Source organism: Ornithorhynchus anatinus, chromosome 11 (genome assembly GCF_004115215.2).
Source record: "Ornithorhynchus anatinus isolate Pmale09 chromosome 11, mOrnAna1.pri.v4, whole genome shotgun sequence".
Lineage (NCBI taxonomy): Eukaryota > Metazoa > Chordata > Mammalia > Monotremata > Ornithorhynchidae > Ornithorhynchus > Ornithorhynchus anatinus.
In genome coordinates, this window is record NC_041738.1 from 27182638 (window position 1) to 27202383 (window position 19746).

The 19746-nt window shown below is 49.4% G+C and overlaps 1 long non-coding RNA gene across 1 annotated transcript; it reads left to right on the plus strand.

Annotated features, from left to right (window-relative positions):
* Window positions 1-12842: 12842 nt before the first annotated feature.
* On the plus strand, window positions 12843-17456 carry LOC114815163. The gene is made up of 3 exons (XR_003762936.1): window positions 12843-12963; window positions 16166-16387; window positions 17307-17456. It is a non-coding gene; the product is annotated as an uncharacterized LOC114815163 (long non-coding RNA).
* Window positions 17457-19746: the final 2290 nt, after the last annotated feature.

Sequence of the window (19746 nt, forward strand, 5' to 3'; positions counted from 1 at the left end):
CAGGTGGGACAACCTGATGACCCTGTATCTCCCCCAGCGCTTAGAACAGTGCTCGGCACCTAGTAAGCGCTTAACAAATACCAACATTATTATTATTAGCTCTTGATAAACCTCTCTGGCCCTCTCCTGTGTTTGAGGCCCAACAGATATCATGTCATCTTCATCAATATACGGGGAACGATTTTCCTCAGAAATCATTCCCTGTCTACATGCCAGGATAGTTTCCACAGTCAATTTTCTTGCCTTTCTTCTATCCTAATTGAACTTGGGGAAAAAAATAATATAGTCCCTGATCAGAGTAACAATCAGAATACTGGCTACTTAAAGGTACTCCCTGAGGGATATGGAGTAAAAACATTATAAAATCACCGTGTTTCGATAGATTGTAACTGCTTTTTGGACACCGATTCCGTTGCATCAGACTCTCCCAAGCGCTTAGTATAAGCAGCGTGGCTCAGTGGAAAGAGCCCGGGCTTAGGAGTCAGAGGTCGTGGGTTCTAATCCCGGCTCCGCCACCTGTCAGCTGTGTGCCTGTGGGCAAGTCACTTGACTTCTCGGTGCCTCAGTTACCTCATCTGTAAAATGAAGATTAAGACTGTGAGCCCCAAGTGGGACAACCTGATCACCCTGTATCTACCCCGGCGCTTAGAACGGCGCTCGGCACATAGTAAGCGCTTACCCAATACCAACAGTAAGAGTTCGATAAATACTACCGATTGATTCTCTGAAAGCGGACCCCCACATTTAAGCCTGCCCCACAAAGGACTAGATTCTGTTAGCTCAGCGTGGGCCGGGAATGCGTCCGCTAACTCTGGAGAACTGGACTCTCCCAAGTGCTCAGTACAGTGCTCTGTACGGAGAGAGCGCTCAATAAACACCACTGATTGATTGATTCAAAATGGGGAAATCATTTAAATAGCAATCATTACTCTGTCACTCCCTCTGTACGGTGCTCTGCCTATAGTAAGCACTCAATAAATACCATCGACTGATTCAAAATGGGGAGATCGTTTTACATGGCAGCCACTACTCAGATTTTTTTGCTTCATACGGTGTTCTGCACGTACTAAGCACTCAATAAATACCATTGATTGATTTAAAATGGAGAAACGATTTTACGCAGCTGTCATTATCCAGTCACTTTCGCTTTGTACAGGGCTCTGCACATAGTAAGCATTCAATTAATACCACTGATTAGCTGATTCAAAATGGGGAAATCATTTTTCATAGAAATCATTATTCAGTCCCTCGATTGGGACAACGCTCTGTACAAAGTAAGCACTCGGTAAATACTACTGATTGCTAGGGGAAATCATTTTACATAGGAATCATCACTCAACAATTTCTCAGAATATCTGTCTCTCTCTCTCACACTCACAGTATATTTGGATATGTTATTTATGACTCTGTCTTATTAATGATGTGCATATATTCATTCATTCATTCAACAGCATTTATTGAGCGCTTACTATGTGCAGAGCACTGCACTAAGCGCTTGGAATGGACAAATCGGTAACAGATAGAGACGGTCCCTGCCCATTGACGGGAATCATATATCTATGATTCTATTTATTTTGATGGTACTGATGCCCGACTCCTTGTTTTGTTTTGCTGTGTCTCTCCTCCTTTTAGACTGTGAGCCCGTGGTTGGGCAGGGATCGTCTCTGTTGCCTAATTGCACATTAATAATAATAACGTTGGTATCTTTTAAGCGCCTACTATGTGCCGAGCACCGTTCTAAGCGCTGGGGTAGGCACAGGGGAATCGGGTTGTCCCCCGTGGGGCTCACAGTCTTGATCCCCATTTTACAGATGAGGTAACTGAGGCACCGAGAAGTTCAGTGACTCGCCCAAAGTCACACAGCTGACGAGTGGCGGGGCCGGGCTTCGAACCCATGACCTCTGACTCCAAAGCCCGTGCTCTTTCCACTGAGCCACGCTGCTTCTCTAATTTCCAAGCGCTTAGTACAGTGCTCTGCACGCTGTAAATGCGACTGACTGAATGAATACGATGCACACCCACAAACTCGCTGGACCTTACGCGTAGCCGGTCGCTTTGTCTCTTTCTCCTCTGCCTCCGGAAGTCAATTCAGGCAGCAGGCAGCAGAGGAGCAGCCCCTGGGTCAGGAGAGATGGCAAGCCGGCCTTCGAACTCGGCAGCCGCACGGAGCCACGCCAACGGAATTAGGCCCGGATCGAGCTTCGAACGCTGCCGCGGCAGAGGGGCTTCGTTGACCGAAACAGTCCCTTGGCGGGCTCCGAAACCTCCGTCCCATCACGGCGGACACCGAAGTCCCTGGGAAGCGCGGTGGGAATGGAAGCCTGGACGCGACGCAGGTCACACTGATCTTGGACTTTCCCGAGCGCTTAATACAGTGCTCTGCAGCCGGTCGGCGCTCAATGAATATGACCGCTCACGGCAGTGGCGAGCGTAGGAGCAGAATGATGTAGTCGCACTGCCCTGAGAGTCAGAAGGTCACGGGTTCTAATCTCGGCCCCGCTACCCGTCCGCTGTGTGACCTCGGGAAAGTCGCTTCACTTCTTTGCGCCTCAGTTGCCTCGTCTGTCAAACGGGGATCAAGACGGTGAGCCCTACGGGGGACGGAGATTGCGTCCAACCCGATTTGCTTGAATCCACCCCAGCACGTAGTAAGCATTCGGTAAATACCGTTGACCGATTCAAGTTCTCATCCTCTACCGCCTAGACCGTATCTCCGGCCTGTTCTCGGTCTCTTCACTGGCCCCCCTGCCTCCAGACTCTCCCCTCTTCAGTCTAGCCTGGGCTCTGTCCAGAATCATCATTAATCAATCAATCGATGGTAATTATTGGGTGCTTACTACGCGCAGAGCACCGTATTAAGCAGCTGGGAGAGTAGAGCGAGATTAGCGGACGTACCGTATTCCCTGCTCGTAACACACTTGCTTCCGTCTAAATCCGCGTTCGGGATGCACGCTGATGGTATCTGTTAAGCACTTCCTACTTGAAAGGCACTGTACTAGGTGCTGTACCGAGTACTAAGGGAGCAGCGCGGCTCAGTGGGAAGAGCCCGGGCTTGGGGGTCTGAGGTCATGGGTTCGAGTCCCGGCTCTGCCACTTGTCAGCTGGGTGACGGTGGGCAAGTCGCTTCACTTGTCTGCGCCTCAGTTCCCTCATCTGTAAAAATGGGGATTAAGACCGTGAGCCTCTCGTGGGACAACCCGATGGCCCCGTATCTACCCCAGCGCTTAGAACGGTGCTCGGCACATAGTAAGCGCTTACCGGATACCAACATTATTACATTATCACTAAGGGTAGAAATAGGCTAATCAGGTTGAACACAGACCCTGTCCCACGTGGGGGTCACAGCCTTAATCCCCATTTGGCAGATGAGGGAACTGAGGCCCAGAGAAATTTTATGTTGGCATTTGTTAAGCGCTCACTACGTGCCGAGCACTGTTCTAAGCGCTGGGGTAGACACAGGGCAATCGGGTTGTCCCACGTGGGGCTCCCAGTCTTAATCCCCATTTTACAGATGAGGTCACGGAGGCACCGAGAAGTTAAGTGACTTGTCCACCGTCACACAGCTGACGAGTGGCCGAGCCGGGGTCCGAACCCATGACCTCTGACTCCAAAGCCCGTGCTCTTTCCAGTGAGCATTGCCCAAGATCACGCAGCAGACAAGTGGCAGAGCCGGGATTAGAACTCAGGCCCTTCTGACTCCCGGGCCCGTGCTCTTTCCACAAAGCCTCGCTGCTTCCCTAATTAGACAGAAGCTTCTGCCCACTGTCTTCAAGGCAGTCCACCGGCTCTTACGTATCTGCTGTCTTTATCCACTCTATCGCAACTCATTCTCTAGAAGCAGCACGGCGTAGTGGATAGAGCACGGGCCCGGGAGTCAAAAGGTCGCGGGTTCTAATCCCGGCTCCTCCCCTTGTCTGCTGCACGGCCTTGGGGAAGTCGCTTCACTTCTCTGGGCCTCAGTTCCCTCATCTGGAAACTGGGGATGAAGACCGTGAGCCCCATGTGGGACGGGGACTGGGTCCAACATGATTTGCTCGTATCCACCCCAGCGCTTAGTACAGTGCCCGGCACATAGTGAGCGCTTAACAAATACCCCATACGTACCCTGTGCCTCTCTCAAAGTGAATCACTGTACCCCGCTCTCAGCTTCCCCATCTCCGACCCATTGTGCTCCATAAAAACTACGGATTGATATAAATATCCATCTACCTACTTCATTTAATGATGCATTCACATTTTATTTTTTCTATATTCTTACTAGTACTAATCGTTTGTGCTTTTCCTCCAGCTCCCATTTCGTGTACACATGTACACGCCTCCCCTACTGCGCAGTAATGACCACATTTTTTATTTTTATTGCACGCTCCCAAGTGTAATACAGTACTCTGTGCACAGAGTAGGTACTCGATAATTGCCATCGACGGATTCTACCTTGAGAGGAAAGCGGTGAGATCTACAAGTGGTGTCCGCAGTCGGCTCTCTCACCTTTTTCTTGGAAAAGGGATTATGGTGACGTCCTTGAAGTAATCTGACGCTTCTTTAATGTTTCATTAGAATGAGGAAGAGCGCACACTGATTTCTGAGGATAACCAGAAAGGCGTTCTGGAAGAGTGACAGAGATTGACTGCAATGGGATGTCATTTTTTTTTTTTGAAGGGTATTTATTAAGTGCTTACTATGTGCCAGACACTGTACTAAGCACTGGGATAGATACAAGCTAATCAGGTTGGACACGGTCCCTGTCATTCATTTCATTCAGTTGAATTTATTGAGTGCTTACTGTGTGCACAGCACTGTACCAAATGCTTGGGAGAGTACAATATAACAATAAACAGACATTTCCTCTGCCCTTAAAGAGCTTACAATCCAGAGGCCCTGTCCTCCACGGGGCTCACAGCCTCAGTCCCCATTTTACAGGTGAGCTAACTGAGGCACGGGGAAGTGAAGTGACTTGCCCACGGTCACACAGCCTGCAGTGGTGCCCAACTTTTTCTACATGGCTGAGGGACTTGGTCCTGTCACTGAGAACACACCCAGCTACGGGAACAGTTTCACGAGTGTCACCTTACTGGCTGCATCCCCTCCCGTCTCATGCCGTCGAGTCGTCTCCGACCCATAGCGACTCCACGGACGCACCTCCCCCAGAACGCCCCGCCTCCGTCTGCGGTCGTTCTGGTAGCGGATCCAGAGAGTTTTCTTGGGAGAAATCCGGAAGCGGCTTGCCACTGCCTTTTTCCTCGCGGTAAGCTCGGGTCTCCGCCCTCGACTCTCTCCCAAGCCGCTGCCGCCCAGCACGAGTGAGTTTCGACCCGTAGCCGATGGCCTTCCCCTCTCTAGCCATTGCTCAAGCGAGGAACGGAATGGACAGGCCTCCGCCTGGCTCTCCCTCCCCTCGCCGAGGCTGGTCGAGGCCTGGAAACTCTCCAGGTCCCATCCTGAGAGGGGTTATTGTCTATTCCGATGATCAAGTGCCAAGGTCGGATTCCCATCAACGAGGTCCTGAACACACTGGTTGAGACGATGGTCCAAGCTACACAGCTTTACTACCAGTCAGGGCCCGAAGGCAAATGGAAGACATCGAGACACCCGGCAACTCTTCCATCGTCATGGTCCTCCACCTCTTGACTGCCTTTGACTCCGCGGACCTCTCCCTCCTCCCGGAAATACCATTTAACCGTGGCTTTTCGGACACGGTCCTCTCCTGGTTTTATTACCTCTCTGGCCCATCCTTCCCAGATAGGCTGGTTCTTCCTTTCACTCCCTCTCCCTAACTGAAGATTTCCCTAAAGGCTCAGTTCTGGATCCCCTTCTCTTTTCCACCTGCGCCCTCTCCCTTGGAGGACTCATTCGCGCCCGTGGCTTCAACTACCATCTCTACGCACATGTTTCTCAAATCTACCTCACTAACCCCCTGAATTCTCTCCTTTCCTGCAATCTTGCATTTCCTTCTGCCTCCAGGACATCCCTGCATGAGGATTCCACAGGCGCTTCTAGTTCAGCTTGTCCAAAATTGAGCTTGTCTCCTCCCCTCTTAAATCGTCTCCTCTTCTGCTCATTTTTTTTTTGTTTTTAATGCTATTTGTTAAAGCGTTTTACTCTGTGCCAGGCTCTGTACTAAGCCCTGGGGTAGAAACGAGCTAATCAGGTTGGACACAGTCCATGTCCCACGTGGGGCTCTCCACAGTAAACTCCATTTTATAGATGAGGTGACTGAGGCACAGAGAATTTAAGCAGCTCACCTAAGGTCACACAGCAGACAAGTGGCGACGTCAGGAGTAGAACCCAGGTCCTTTGACCCTCGCCCCAGGCCTGTGCTCTATCCACTAAGCCATGCTGCTTCTCAAAGACCTCGACTGGCTTCCGAGGGAAAAACAAGATCGGGGCCACGCCTCCACGATGAAATTTTCTAGGTCGCCTTTCCCGCTAGGAAAACAGATTTTCTTTATTTCTGAAATTACTGTTAGGTCTAAATTCTTCACAATTAAATCATACGATTTCCAAATATTCTATCATTTCCTTCTAGACCTAAATTTACTTGGGAGTCAGAGGTCAGGGGTTTGAATCCCGGCTCTGCCACTCGTCAGCTGTGTGACTGTGGGCAAGTCACTTCACTTCTCTGTGCCTCAGTTCCCTCATCTGTAAAATGGGGATTAACTGTGAGCCTCACGCGGGACAACCTGATGACCCTGTATCTACCCCAGAGCTTAGAACCGTGCTCTGCACATAGTAAGCGCATAACAAATATCAACATTATCATTATTATTATTATGAGCAAGGATCCTGTCGATCAAATCTATTTTATTATACTCTCCCAGATGCTTAGTACGGTGCTCTGCACACTGCAAGTACTCAGTAAATACCTGGTTGTTTGATTGATTGACTGATTGATCTATAGGGCACAATGTTTTATCTGCCAAGCTGTTTGGTGCTAATCAGATTTTCCCTCTTGGGTTATCCGTAGTCTATTTTCCATGCACTGGCATACGTTACTTTATCTGCTATAATCGGTGCTATCTGTGGGAAATGATGTACTGTAAATTAACAGATGTCATTGATCCGGATCCCAGACTATGGTCAACGTGGTATAATTTCTTCCGATCGATATTGAAGATCGATTACTAATAACAAATCTGGGTCCCTTCTCAAGGCTGAAGGTGGGATTATGCCAATACAAGGGAACATTCTTCTACTCCGCGATCCCCCCGTGAAAGGGAAAGTGTTGGAGTCCAGAGAAGGAATTTATTCTCTTGAGCATTCCCCGAAAGGCAGACATGAGTTTCCAGACAGGGTCAGTGAGGGACAACAACAAGCAAACAAATAGAACCCCTCTAGGCCTCGGTAGGGAGACGAGAATACGCATATTATTGGATTACCCAAATGAATTCTTGGTATAAATACAAACCCAGAATAATAATGATAAAATGGTATTTGTTAAGCGCTTACTACGTGCCAGGAACTGTATTAAGCGCTGGGGTGGAGACAAACAAATCAGGTTGGAGACAGTTCCTGTCCTCTGTGGAGCTCACAAGTCTCGATCCCTATTTTACGGATGAGGTAACTGTGATACAGAGAAGCGAAGTGACTTGCTTAACGTCACTCAGCAGGCAGGTGGTGGAGCTGGGATTAGAACCCATGACCTTCTGACTCCCGGGGCCGTGATCTATCGACCGCACCTGCGTTTGGGAATTTTCCGTTTTCATAGGGTCGAGGCATCCCGGTTACTAGCAAATGGGACAGGGGAATGCTATGAGATAGGAGGGGAGGGGAGAGGACAGATGAAGATGAAAAGAAATGATTCCTGACTAGCTTCACTTCAATTCTGAAGAAGAGACTGTCTTTCGGAGACTTTTCATCAGACTGAAATCTGAAATCCCGTAATTAGAAGGAGGTGGAATATTCTTGAGGTGGCCTCCAAAAGTAGGTGTCTATGAGATCCGGACCCATTTAATTAGAACCAGATATGATTTCCTCAGTTACGGCCCTGGGGCCCAGTATACGTCATTGACAAATACTGTACTTCTTATTCTGTTGCGATTTAACTAAATCATGAGGTAATCACGATTTCTATTGTATCTGTTAAGCGCTTACTATGTTCATTCATTCAATAGTATTTATTGAGCGCCTACTATGTGCAGAGCACTGTACTAAGCGCTTGGAATGTGCAAATCGGCAACAGATAGAGACGGTCCCCGCCCTTGACGGGTTTACAGTCTAATCGATTGTTAAGTGCTTACTATGTGCAGAGCACTGTTCTAAGCGCTGGGGTAGAATCAGGGTCATCGGGTTGTCCCACGTGAGGCTCACAGTCTTAATCCCCGTTTTACAGACGAGGGAACTGAGGCACAGAGAAGTTAAGCGACTTGCCCACGGTCACCAGCTGACAAGTGGCAGAGCCGGGACTCGAACCCATGACCTCTGACTTCCAAGCCCGGGCTCTTTCCACTGAGCCACGCACTGTTCTAACCTCTGGAACGGATCCAAGGTAATTAATTGGACACAGTCTCCATCCCACATGGGGGTCACAGTCTAAGTGTGAAGGAGGACAGAAATTGAATCCTCAATTTACAGCTGAGGGAACGGAAGCTCAGAGAGGTTAAGCAACCTGCCCGAGGTCACCCAACAGCCAATTGGAAGAAGCCGGATTAGAACCCAGGACCACCGACTCCCGAACCCATGCTCTTTCTACTAGGTCACACCGCTTCAGAACAGTGTTTCGCTCCGACTAGAATTCCATCTCCAATAGTGCTCAAGATGCCTGTCTACTTGTTTTGTTCTGTTGCCTGCCTCCTCCTTCTAGACTGTGAGCCTGTTGTTGGGCGGGGATTGTCTCTATCTGTTGCCAAATTGTACTTTCCAAGCGCTTAGTGCAGTGCTCTGCACACAGTAAGCGCTCAGTAAATAAAATGGAACGAATGAATGAATGCTTTAAAGGACCACTTCAACGAGAAGCAGCGCGGCTCAGTGGAAAGAGCCCGGGCTTTGGAGTCAGAGGTCATGGGTTCGAATCCCGGCTCCGCCACTTGTCAGCTGTGTGACTTTGGGCAAGTCACTTCACTTCTCGGTGCCTCAGTTACCTCATCTGTAAAATGGGGATGAAGACCGGGAGCCCCACGTGGGACAACCCGATTCCCCTGTGTCTACCCCGGCGCTTAGAACGGTGCTCGGCACATAGTAGGCGCTTAACAGATACCAACACTATTATTATTATTAGCTTCCCTCCTTGGCTACAATCTTTACATTTAGGGAAAGACCATCCGATACCCCTAACTTTTGCTTGCTACATCCTAAATTTCTCTCAAGTAATCCATCGTGAACCACTTCGCCATGAACCCATCCCAATCGCCTCACTCTGCCTGTTTCAAAGTCCCACGCCACCTAAGATCTACGAGCTAATCCGATTTAAATACGTTATTTGAGAGCCCAAGTAGCCCTCATCCACAGATCTTTTCGCACAGTAAAAATCATTTTGGGTTGGAACCACTGCCTCTGTCAAAACAGGCAGGGCAAGCTGGGCTTGAAATCTCTCCTTGAATCATAGAAATGATCACCTCGGGATCGTAACGGGCGGAAACCCGCACGTGAATTCTGTCATCTGGAATCCTCCTTCAGTCCTCTGCCTCCTTAATGCTCTATCAGTTCTTGAATGCCATCTGAAAACATGCCTCTTCTCTAGGGCCTCATAATTTCCCTTTCCCTTCAACCTTTCTTTCATTTCAAAGAGAATTGACTCGGTGCCATTTAGTCTGCATGGAAAATGCGTATCAAAATTCAGCTGCACTGTGCTTTAAAGTAGCAGGCCAGGAGCCTGGCTGCCAGAGCCTTCAAGCCAAGGAGCCGGGGCTTCTGCGAAGTGGATGGAAAATAGGGATTTATGACAAGCTTGAGTGGCCGAGATTTCGGACCGAAACGAGTGGCCCAGTGGGCAAAGCGGGAGCCTGGGAGTCAGAGGACCTGGGTTCTAATCCCGCCTCTGCCACGCGACCTTGCGCAAGTCGCTTCGCTTCTCCGGGCCTCAGTCGCTTCATCTGTAAATGGGGATTAAGACTGTGAGTCCCATTTAGGACACGGACCGTGTCTAACAGTGCCTAGCGCTTAGAACAGTGCTCTGCACATAGTAAGCGCTTAATAAATACCAACATTAACCTGATTACCTTGTGTCTACCCCAGCGTTTAATACAGTAATGTCTTGACGTCTCTCTCCCCCTCTAGACTTTAAATTCATTTTTTTATGGTATTTGATAAGCACCTACTATATGCCGGGGACTATACTAAGCACTGGCATAGATAATAATAATAATGTTGGTATTTGTTAAGCGCTAACTGTGTGCAGAGCACTGCTCTAAGCGCTGGGGTAGACGTAGGGGAATCAGGTTGTCCCACGTGGGGCTCCCAGTCTTAATCCCCATTTTACAGATGAGGTCACTGAGGCCCGGAGAAGTGAAGTGACCTGCCCACAGTCACACGGCTGACAAGTGGCAGAGCTGGGCTTCGAACTCATGACCTCCGACTCCAAAGCCCGGGCTCCTTCCACCGAGCCACGCTGCTTCTAGATAGAGATATAAGGTTGGACACAGTCCCTGAACCGCATGGGGCTCACAGTCTTAAATTCCCACTTTACAGATGAGGTCACTGAAGCACAGAGAAGTCAAGGAAGTTGCTCAAGGTCACACAGTAGTCTGAATTCAAATCCGGGTCCGCCCAACTCCCACTAGACCAAGCTTTTTCTCGCTATGGGTCTGCTCACTATAATCTGTTGTACCCTCTCAACCGCTCAGTAGGGTACTCTTCGTATAGCGAGTGTTCAATAAATACCGTTGAGTAATGGAACGATGAAGAAGTACCATGAGAAAAAAACAGTCGAACCTGTCTAGCTCTTGCTTATTATTTTAATTCCTGTCTTTGGCTGCCCTCTAGTGCAAAACCATGAGTATTCTGTGGCCGAGACGTACGCGCTCACGCCCCGTTAATATCACAAAAGTCCTCTTAATGCACACCCGGTGGGATTCCCGAGGCCTGAGAAAAGGTTAGCAAGCAGCTAATAACTGCTAAATCCCAATATCGTCTAATAATAATAACAACGTTGGTATTTGTTAAGCGCTTACTATGTGCCCGGCACTGTTCTAAGCGCCGGGGGGAGCTACAGGGGGAATCAGGTTGTCCCACGTGGGGCTCACGGTCTTCATCCCCATTTTACAGATGAGGTAACTGAGGCCCCGAGAAGTTAAGTGACTCGCCCAAAGTCACCCGGCTGACAAGTGGCCGAGCCGGGATTCGAACCCGTGACCTCTGACTCCAAAGCCCATGCTCTTTCCACTGAGCCACGCTCCTTCTCCAAATGGGTGAAGTACACATTCAGAGAATAAAACTTACTCTTTCCAAATTCGTTGAGAAACCTGGTCAAATAGGAAAAAAGGCTTCCAGTAGGAAAAAAGGCCTCAAGTCGGATGGGGCTTGGAAATTGCTCTTGGTCACTTTGTCTCCATTCTTTTCATCCCTCCTTCTGCTCGCAACCCTCCCGCCCCCCACCACACACACACACTCTCCCGTCTCTTCTACCGAAGAACGTGGTGACGAATGGATTTTTAGGCCGAGAGAGATTAAGGGGACTTGATTTTTGTCGCACCGAGCCGGTAACTGATCTGCATTGGATTCATTAATCCCTTTTCGGCTGATGCTGCCAAACTAGAGCTTTAATCCCCCCGGCCTGGCTCACCTCGGGGGAGGGCCCGGGCCCTCTCCGGGTGACGCCGGCTCGAGGCTGCAAAAGTGCCCAGTCTGCAGGACCTAAATGACCCAGCCGCACTTTGAGTCTCTCCCAGCCAGACTCCCAGAGAGGTGAGATCACTGGGTGGGAAGGTGACAAGATAAGAGGGCCCCCAGGTCATTAAAGATTCAGCCTCCCTTCCATGTTTTCTCTCCTGGAGGAACTCGGCCCAAACGGCGGACCTGGAAGATGGGGCGACGCGCCTCGGAGGGAGATCCCGAGGGCTGCCTGGACCGGGACTTATCCACCGTCCCCGTGACCGTCGCCACCGCCATCTTCATCCTCATCGTCCTCAGCAGCAGCAGCAGCCGTGGTTCTCGAACTGCTCTCCTGAGCTGTGTGAAGTGTGGAATTAGACATGGCCTTTCCCCTCTCCCCCTTTCTCCATTTTCCACACAGTTTCAGAGAGCGATGCTGCTGCTTGCTGACGCCGGCCCTAAGGCGTCGGGGGCCGTTCTGTGATCATCACCGTGTCATTATTATAATCGGTATTTATTGAGCGGTTACTGGGCGCAGAGCACTGTACTAAGCCCTTGGGAGAGTATCATTCATTCATTAATCGTATTTACTGAGCGCAGAGCACTGTACTAAGCACTCGGGAGGGTACAGTACGACCGAGTTGATAGACCCGTTCCTGCCCACAGTCTAGGTGGGGAGACGGACATTAATATGGATCATTTATAGTATATAATTTGTAGATACGTACATAAGTGCTGTGGGGTTGAGGGTGAGGTGAATAGCCGATGCCCAAAGGTCACAGATCCAAGCGCATAGGTGACGGAGGAGGGAGAGCGAGTTGGGTTTGATGGGGGAAGACTTCTTGAAGGAGCTGCGGCCTTAATAAGGCTTTGAAGGCGGGGAGGGAGGTGGTGGCGTAGAGGGACGGGGAGGGAGTTGCAGGCTAGGAGGAGGCTGTGGGAAAGGGGTCGGCGGCAAGACAGATGAGACGGGACGCGGTGAGTAAGCCGGGGCTAGAGGAGCAAAGCGGGAACTACATTTCCTGCCTCACAAGCTTCTCTCTAACAATCGGCCGCCCTTTTTTTTTTTTTTGCTCTTTAATAACAGACGCCGTGGCTAAAAGAGGGTGCGCGGATTTCCAGTGATCCTAGAAAGAACACCTAAAATGCTCTCCAGTGCAGACTCACTACGAGCTCCGTGGTGATCCCTAAAGACTCTCCACCGGCCCCTTGGGCCCTGAGGTTCATAAATCTACTTTCCTTTCCTCCTTTTAACCGATGGTCAGATGTTGATGCTTTGAGAGCCAATTAATCCAGTTACTCCTCATCCACAGTTCTGCCAGTGTCAGGAGAGGAGGGAGAAGAGGCTAAATTCGTAACAGTCGATTCTGCTGCATCTTAGTCCCCGTAGGAAAAGGTTCGCGGGAGCAGGAAGGGAGGGAAGGGAGTAAGTCGGATTTACCGGATAAAAATAATTCCCTGTAGGTTTCAATTATTCCCGCTCTCCCTGTTCCCCGTTACCACAGGCAATTGAGTTGCCTGAAGAAAACTTCTAATGTACCTCAAATGATCACCAGTGGCTGAGAGCTTTACCTAAGCATCTTACAATTCTCATATCAATCATTCAGGGGTAGTGATTGAGGCCTTACAGTGTGCAGAGCACTGAGCTAAGTTCCTGGGAGAGCATAAGAGACCCGCTCTCGAAGAGTTTACATTCCAGCGAGAGAGACTAAAATGAATTACAGATAGGGAAAAGGGCAGAGGGTAAGGACACATACATACGTGCTGTGGGGGCTGAGGATGGGGTGAATATCGAGTGCTGAACGGGGACAGATCTGAATGCAGAGGTGAAGTAGAAGGGTGGGCCAACGGGGGAGATGAAAGCTTAGTTAGGGAAGACCTCTGGAGGGATGTGATTTTAGAAAGGCTTTGAAGCCGAGGAAAGCAGTGGTCTGGCAGATATGAATGGGGAGGGAGTTCCAGACCAGAGGGAGGACGTGGACAAGGAGTCGGTGACGAAATAGACAAGATCACAGCACGGTGAACAGGTTGGGGCTAAAGGAGCAGCGTGCGGGCCGAGGTGTGGTTGATTAGCAAGGCAACGTAGAGGGCGAGGTCTGATTGAGTGCTTTAAAGCCGACGGTAACTAGCGTCTGTTTGATGCCAGAATACATTTCAGAAAAGGGAAGCGGCAGAGTAGAAAAATAGAACGGGTCATCTCCACCGTAAGCGCTCAAGAAATACGACTGGATGAATCTTCACCGTCCCCTTTCCATTTTCCCAATCCTATTCCAAATCACCACCTGCCCTGAATTTCCAAATCTTTCCATGATTTCCCTCCTTATTCACCGCTGTTGTTCCGGGATGAGGCTACCTGATTGCTTCTTACCTCAACAGGGTTCAGGGAGAAAAGATATGCCAGTCGCAGAGAAGGGTACCCACTCAGTCCACTCCGGGATCTCTTCGGTCCCGCTTAACTCCTCTTCTCGACTGCCTCAATTTTTGCCGTTTTCACTGTAAAATTTCGCCTCGGCTCCCAATCTCCCCGCAGTAACGGGTCCTCAAATACGGTCCCCCAGATAGCCAATCCTACCGTCTCGACCCAAGGTGAAAGAAGACAGCGGATGGATGCCCAGAGCTGCCAGAGGACTTAGGGGCCTGACTCCCCAGGCGCCCGTTTAGCCGGATCGTTGGATTTACGGCTCTGGCTCAGCCCCCGCTGATTTAACTATGATTCCCTTAAGTGCCTCAGGAATTGGCACATAAATCCAACGAAGGAGCAGTCATGTGGCCCCAAAGAGCTATCGTGTTCATCCAGACACTCCATTCAGGAAAACCGAGCTCTTCTTAACGAGAAGGACACCTCAAAGAGTAAAATCTCCTTCCGGAGACAGGTGACTGTTGCGTGTGCTCTGTGAGCTTCGAGAGGCCCACCTGACACCTTACCTCCCCCATTTCTTTTCGCTCTTCTAAGTCGTATCACCCCAGTGATCTCCTCGGCACTGAAGTGCTCACAGCCATCCAGAGGATGTATCTATCGATTTCAATACTCTAGTATTTAAGCTCCTCTTTATTCGCTTAGCCATCTTTCCATTCTCTCGGTATAATCGATCTGAGCTCCTTTTCATCTGACCTATAAATACTTTTGTGCCTGTCTCCCCCATTAGATTGTAAATTCTCCCTCTTTTACCTCTACCTGTACTCTCCCCAGCAGTTGAATGCAATGCTCTGCTCACGAATGCCACTGACTGATGGATTGATTAAAAATCTTGAGGGGTCCGGATCTGTCACTGACCCCTTGGGCAATCAAACAGAGGTATTTACTGAGAACTCACCGTGTGCGGAGCACTGTACTAAATGCTTAGGAGAGGAGAATGCAGTAGAGTAGGGAGACTCGATCCCCGCTCACCAGGATCTTACAGATGAGAGTTACTTAACCGCGCTGTGACAATCGCTCCATCTTTAAAACTCACCTGACCTGCTACTTCCCGGCTCTAAGTCAACAGACTCCACTTGGGACAGAGACTGTCTTAACATATATACGAAGAATAAAAGGAAAACAGCAGTCGCGGATGGCATGGCTGGTTTCTTTCCACTCACAGCTGTTTGGTGTCAGATACCACGAGCCAGTCGCTAGCGTTGCCCGCCTCACATGGTCAACCTCCTCACCCCAACTACGAGCCATAGTATTTATCGAGAGCTTATCATTCATTCAATAGTATTCATTGAGCGCTCACTATGTGCAGAGCACTGGACTAAGCGCACGGAATGGACAAATGGGTAACAGATAGAGACGGTCCCTGCCCTTTGACGGGCGCACGGTCTAATCGGGGGAGACGGACATGCCGTCCCTTCCAGGGGATCTTCCCTCATGAATCTGTCTTCTCCCCAGGCCGTATTCTCCCAACTCCCAACTCAGCACCAACTTCACCCTTATGCACTCACACCCACTGGCCGCATTTCGGTACATAGCGACAGATACCCTATTTTAGGCATTCATCTACATATCCGTTCTCTTCTATGGGTAAATTATTTTGACTTTCTCCCCTTCCCCACTGCAGACTAATTTGGGGTGGGGATCATGTCCTCTTAACTCTTATTATACTACTCTTCCAAATGCCCTGCACACAGCAGGCTCTCGATAAATACCTCTGTTGAACTGATCAGTTGAAAACCTGTTTTCACTGCATAATAATCTCTTATTCTAGACAACGTGTCCTTTCCCACTTCCGTTATGGGCTAGGAAACCATATCCTAATTGATTTCCTTGAATTTCTCACCCGCCACTCGGTGCTTTGACCCTAGTGGGTGCCTGACAAATATCACCATCATCATCATTATAAATCTTTTTGAGAACCCGGGACCTCTCTCCCCGTCTAAGCTCCCTTTCCACTTCTACTGCTCTGAAACCCCTGATCGCAGACATTCCTTTCTTGGCCAACAGATACATCAGAAAACATCTGCTAAGTCCGTGTAAAGCCTTGGCTCTCACCCTTTCGTACGCTCCCCGATCTGAGGGTCGGCACAACGCATCATCCGCCCTTTTCACGTAACGGATCGTCGTCTTCAAGCGGGCAGGACAATCACATAATCGAAGAGTCAAAGCAACTGATGCCTCAAACGTCGCAAGGAGGAATTAAGAGAACGCACTTTAGATTGATCGCAGGTACTGGTTTGGCCAGAACAATCCCTGATTCCCGTAGGGTGTCCCGAGCAATTTTAGAAATTCATTCATTCATTCATTCAATAGTACTTATGGAGCGCTTACTATGTGCAGAGCCCTGGACTAAGCGCTTGGAATGGACAAATCGGTAACAGAGAGAGACGGTCCCTGCCCTCTGACGGGCCTACGGTCTAATCGGGGGAGACGGACAGACAAGAACAATAGCAAATAAATAGAATCGAGGTGATGTACATCTCATTAACAAAATAAATAGGGTAATGAAAATAAATACAGTTGAGCGGACGAGTACAGTGTTGAGGGGAGGAGAAGGGAGAGAGAGAGGAGCAGAAGGAAAGGGGGGAAAAGAGGGCTTAGCTGAGGAGAGGTGAAGAGGGTGGTAGAGAGGGAGCAGAGGGAAAAAGGGAAAAGAAATAATATATAAATGTCAGAATTAGGGCCGGCTAAACTGGTCAGCCAACCTTGCATGAGATTTAGCTACTCCTGATCATTTTTAATGTTTGAACGTTTTACCTCGGTGCTGGATAGATACAGTACAGGTTCAATTTAGATTCTGGGACATTTAGTTGAACTTCAACCCACACTCCACTCTACCTTCGTGATTGAAAGGTAAGAGAAACGAACACAAGACAGGATAGTGTCCCAGTGTTCTAGTTTTTAACAAAAAATAATTTAGTCTTTCTATTTTAAGCTTCTCTCCCCCTGTATAGAAACTTTCCTTACCACGCTTCCTTTTTTTTTTTTTTTTGAAACCGATCCATGAGGTAGGGCTTAAGTCTGGGAGGATTTCCTTTCCAGAAGAATCTCCCCGGGAACCTCTTGGGAGCTAACGGGAGACTGGGCGGGGAAATGCGGGATTGCAGTTTGTCTAAGCAATTTTAAATTTTTCACTAATTCTGACGAGATCGTCGCGTCCACGGCTCCAAGTGCCCATTACCGGAAAGACAGCGCAGCCCACACACTGCAATTCGGGATGATGGCCGTGGGAGCTCCCTGGAAGCAGCAAGGGACAGTGGATAGAGCACGGGGTCCGGGCGTCGGAAGGTCACGGGTTCTAATTCTGACTCTCCCATTTGTCTGTTGTGTGATGCTGGGCAAGTTACTTCACTTCTCTGGGCCTCGGTTACTTCATCTGTAAAAATGGGGACCGAGGCCGTGAGCCCCACGTGGGACAGGGACTGTGTCCAACCGGATTGGCTCGTATCCACCCCAGCGCTTAGCATAGTGCCGGGCATATAGTAAAGAACGGCATCATTATTATTTCTAATGGTATTTCAGGTTTTGCTTATCAGAAAGTCGATTAGACTGTGAGCCCATCATTGTACATTCCAAGCGCTTAGTACCGTGCTCTGTACATAGTAAGCGCTCAATAAATACTATCGAATAAAGTAATCGATCAATCCTTCAGTGGTATTTACTGAATTATTCCTGGGTTCGGAGCCCTGTCCTAAGCGCTTGGGAAGAGTCCAAAAGAATCGGCAGGCGCTTTCCCTGCCAACCACGAGCTTACCATCTAGAGGGGGAGACGGATGTTAATATAAGTCACTTGTGGAAATATACGTAAGTGCTGTGGGCTGAGAGGGTGGTGAATACCATGTGCCTAAGTGCGGAGATGTGACAGAAGGCAGAGGGGGTCAGGGAAAAGCTGGATTAATCAGGGAAGGCCTCTCGGAGGAGGTGTGACCTTAATAAGGCTTTGAAGATGAGGAGAGTGGTGGTCTGGCGTATTTGGAGGGGGAGGGAGTTCCAGGACAGAGGGAAAACGGTGATGGAAAGAAGGGGATGAAGGCAGATTTCTGAGGCTCTTGGCTTCCCTCCTTCGGGGTCTTTACCATCTAAAGGAAAGATCTGCTCTGACCCACATCTCCTCCAAGAGGCCTTCCCAGACTAAGCCCGTTTTTCCCCATCTCCCACTCCCTTCTGCATCGCCCCCACTCCCTTGGCTCTTCCTCCCTCCCAGCCCCTTAGCATTTATGTACATATCTGTCATTTATTTATATTGATGTGTCTCGCTCTGCGGACTGTGAGCTCGTTATGAGCAGGGAATGTCATTGTTTATTTTTATGTTGTACTGTCCCAAGCGCTTAGTACAGTGCTCTGCACACAGTAAGCGCTCGATAAAGATGAATGAAGGAAGGAAGAAATAATGAAAGGGGGAGGGAAGGAAGGAAGGAGGGAAGGAAGGAAGGAATAATGAGGGAAAGAAGGAAGGAAAGAATAACAGAGGGAGGGAAGGAGGGAGGGAGGGAGGGAGGAAGGGAGGGAGGAAGGAAGGGAGGAAGGAAGGAAGGAAGGAAGGAAGGAAGGAAGGAAGGAAGGAAGGAAGGAAGGAAGGAAGGAAGGAAGGAAGGAAGGAAGGAAGGAAGGAAGGAAGGAAGGAAGGAAGGAAGGAAGGAAGGAAGGAAGGAAGGAAGGAAGGAAGGAAGGAAGGAAGGAAGGAATCATGAGGGAAAGAAGGGAGGAAGGAAGGAATCATGAAGGAGGGAGGGAGGGAAGAATGAAGGAGGGAGGGAGGGAAGGATGGAATCATGAAGGAGGGAGGGAGAGAATAATGAAGGAGGGAAGGAAGAAAGGAATAATGAAGGAGGGAGGAGAGGAAGGAAGAATGAAGGAAGAGAGAACGAAGAAGGAAGGGAGGGAGGGAGGGAGGGAGGGAAGGGAAGGAAGAATGAGGGAGAGAAGGAAGGAATAATGAATGAGGGAGGGAGGGAGGGATGGAAGGAAGGAAGAATGAAGGAGGGAGGGAGGGAGGGAAGAAAGAAAGGAAGGAAGAATGAAGGAGGGAGGGAGGGAAGGAAAGAATAATGGAGGAGGGAGGGAGGGAAGGAAGGAATAGTGGAGGAGGGAGGGAGGGAGGGAAGGAAGAAATCATGAAGGAGGGAGGGAATAATGAAGGAGGAAGGAAGAAAGTAATAATGAAGGAGGGAGGGGAGGAAGGAAGAATGAAGGAGGGAGGGAGGGAGGGAGGGAGAAAGGAAGGGAGGAAGGAAAGGAAGGAAATGTGAAGGAAGGAGGGAAGGAATAATGAAGGAAGGGAGAATGAAGGAGAGAGGGAGGGAAGGAAGGAAGAATGAAGGAAGGGGGGAGGGAAAAAGGAAGGGAGAAAGGGAAGGAAGAATGAAGGAAGGGAAAATGAAGGCGGGAGGGAGGGAAGGAAGGAAAAATGAAGGAGGGAAGGAAGAAAGGAAGAATGAAGGAGCGAGGGGAGGAAGGAAAGAAGGAAGAAACAACGTAGGAGGGAAGGAAGGGAGAATGAGGGAGGGAAGGAGGGAAGGAAAGAGGAAGGAAGGAATAATGAAGGAGGAAAGGAAGAAATACCGAGGGAGACAGGGAGGGAGGGAAGG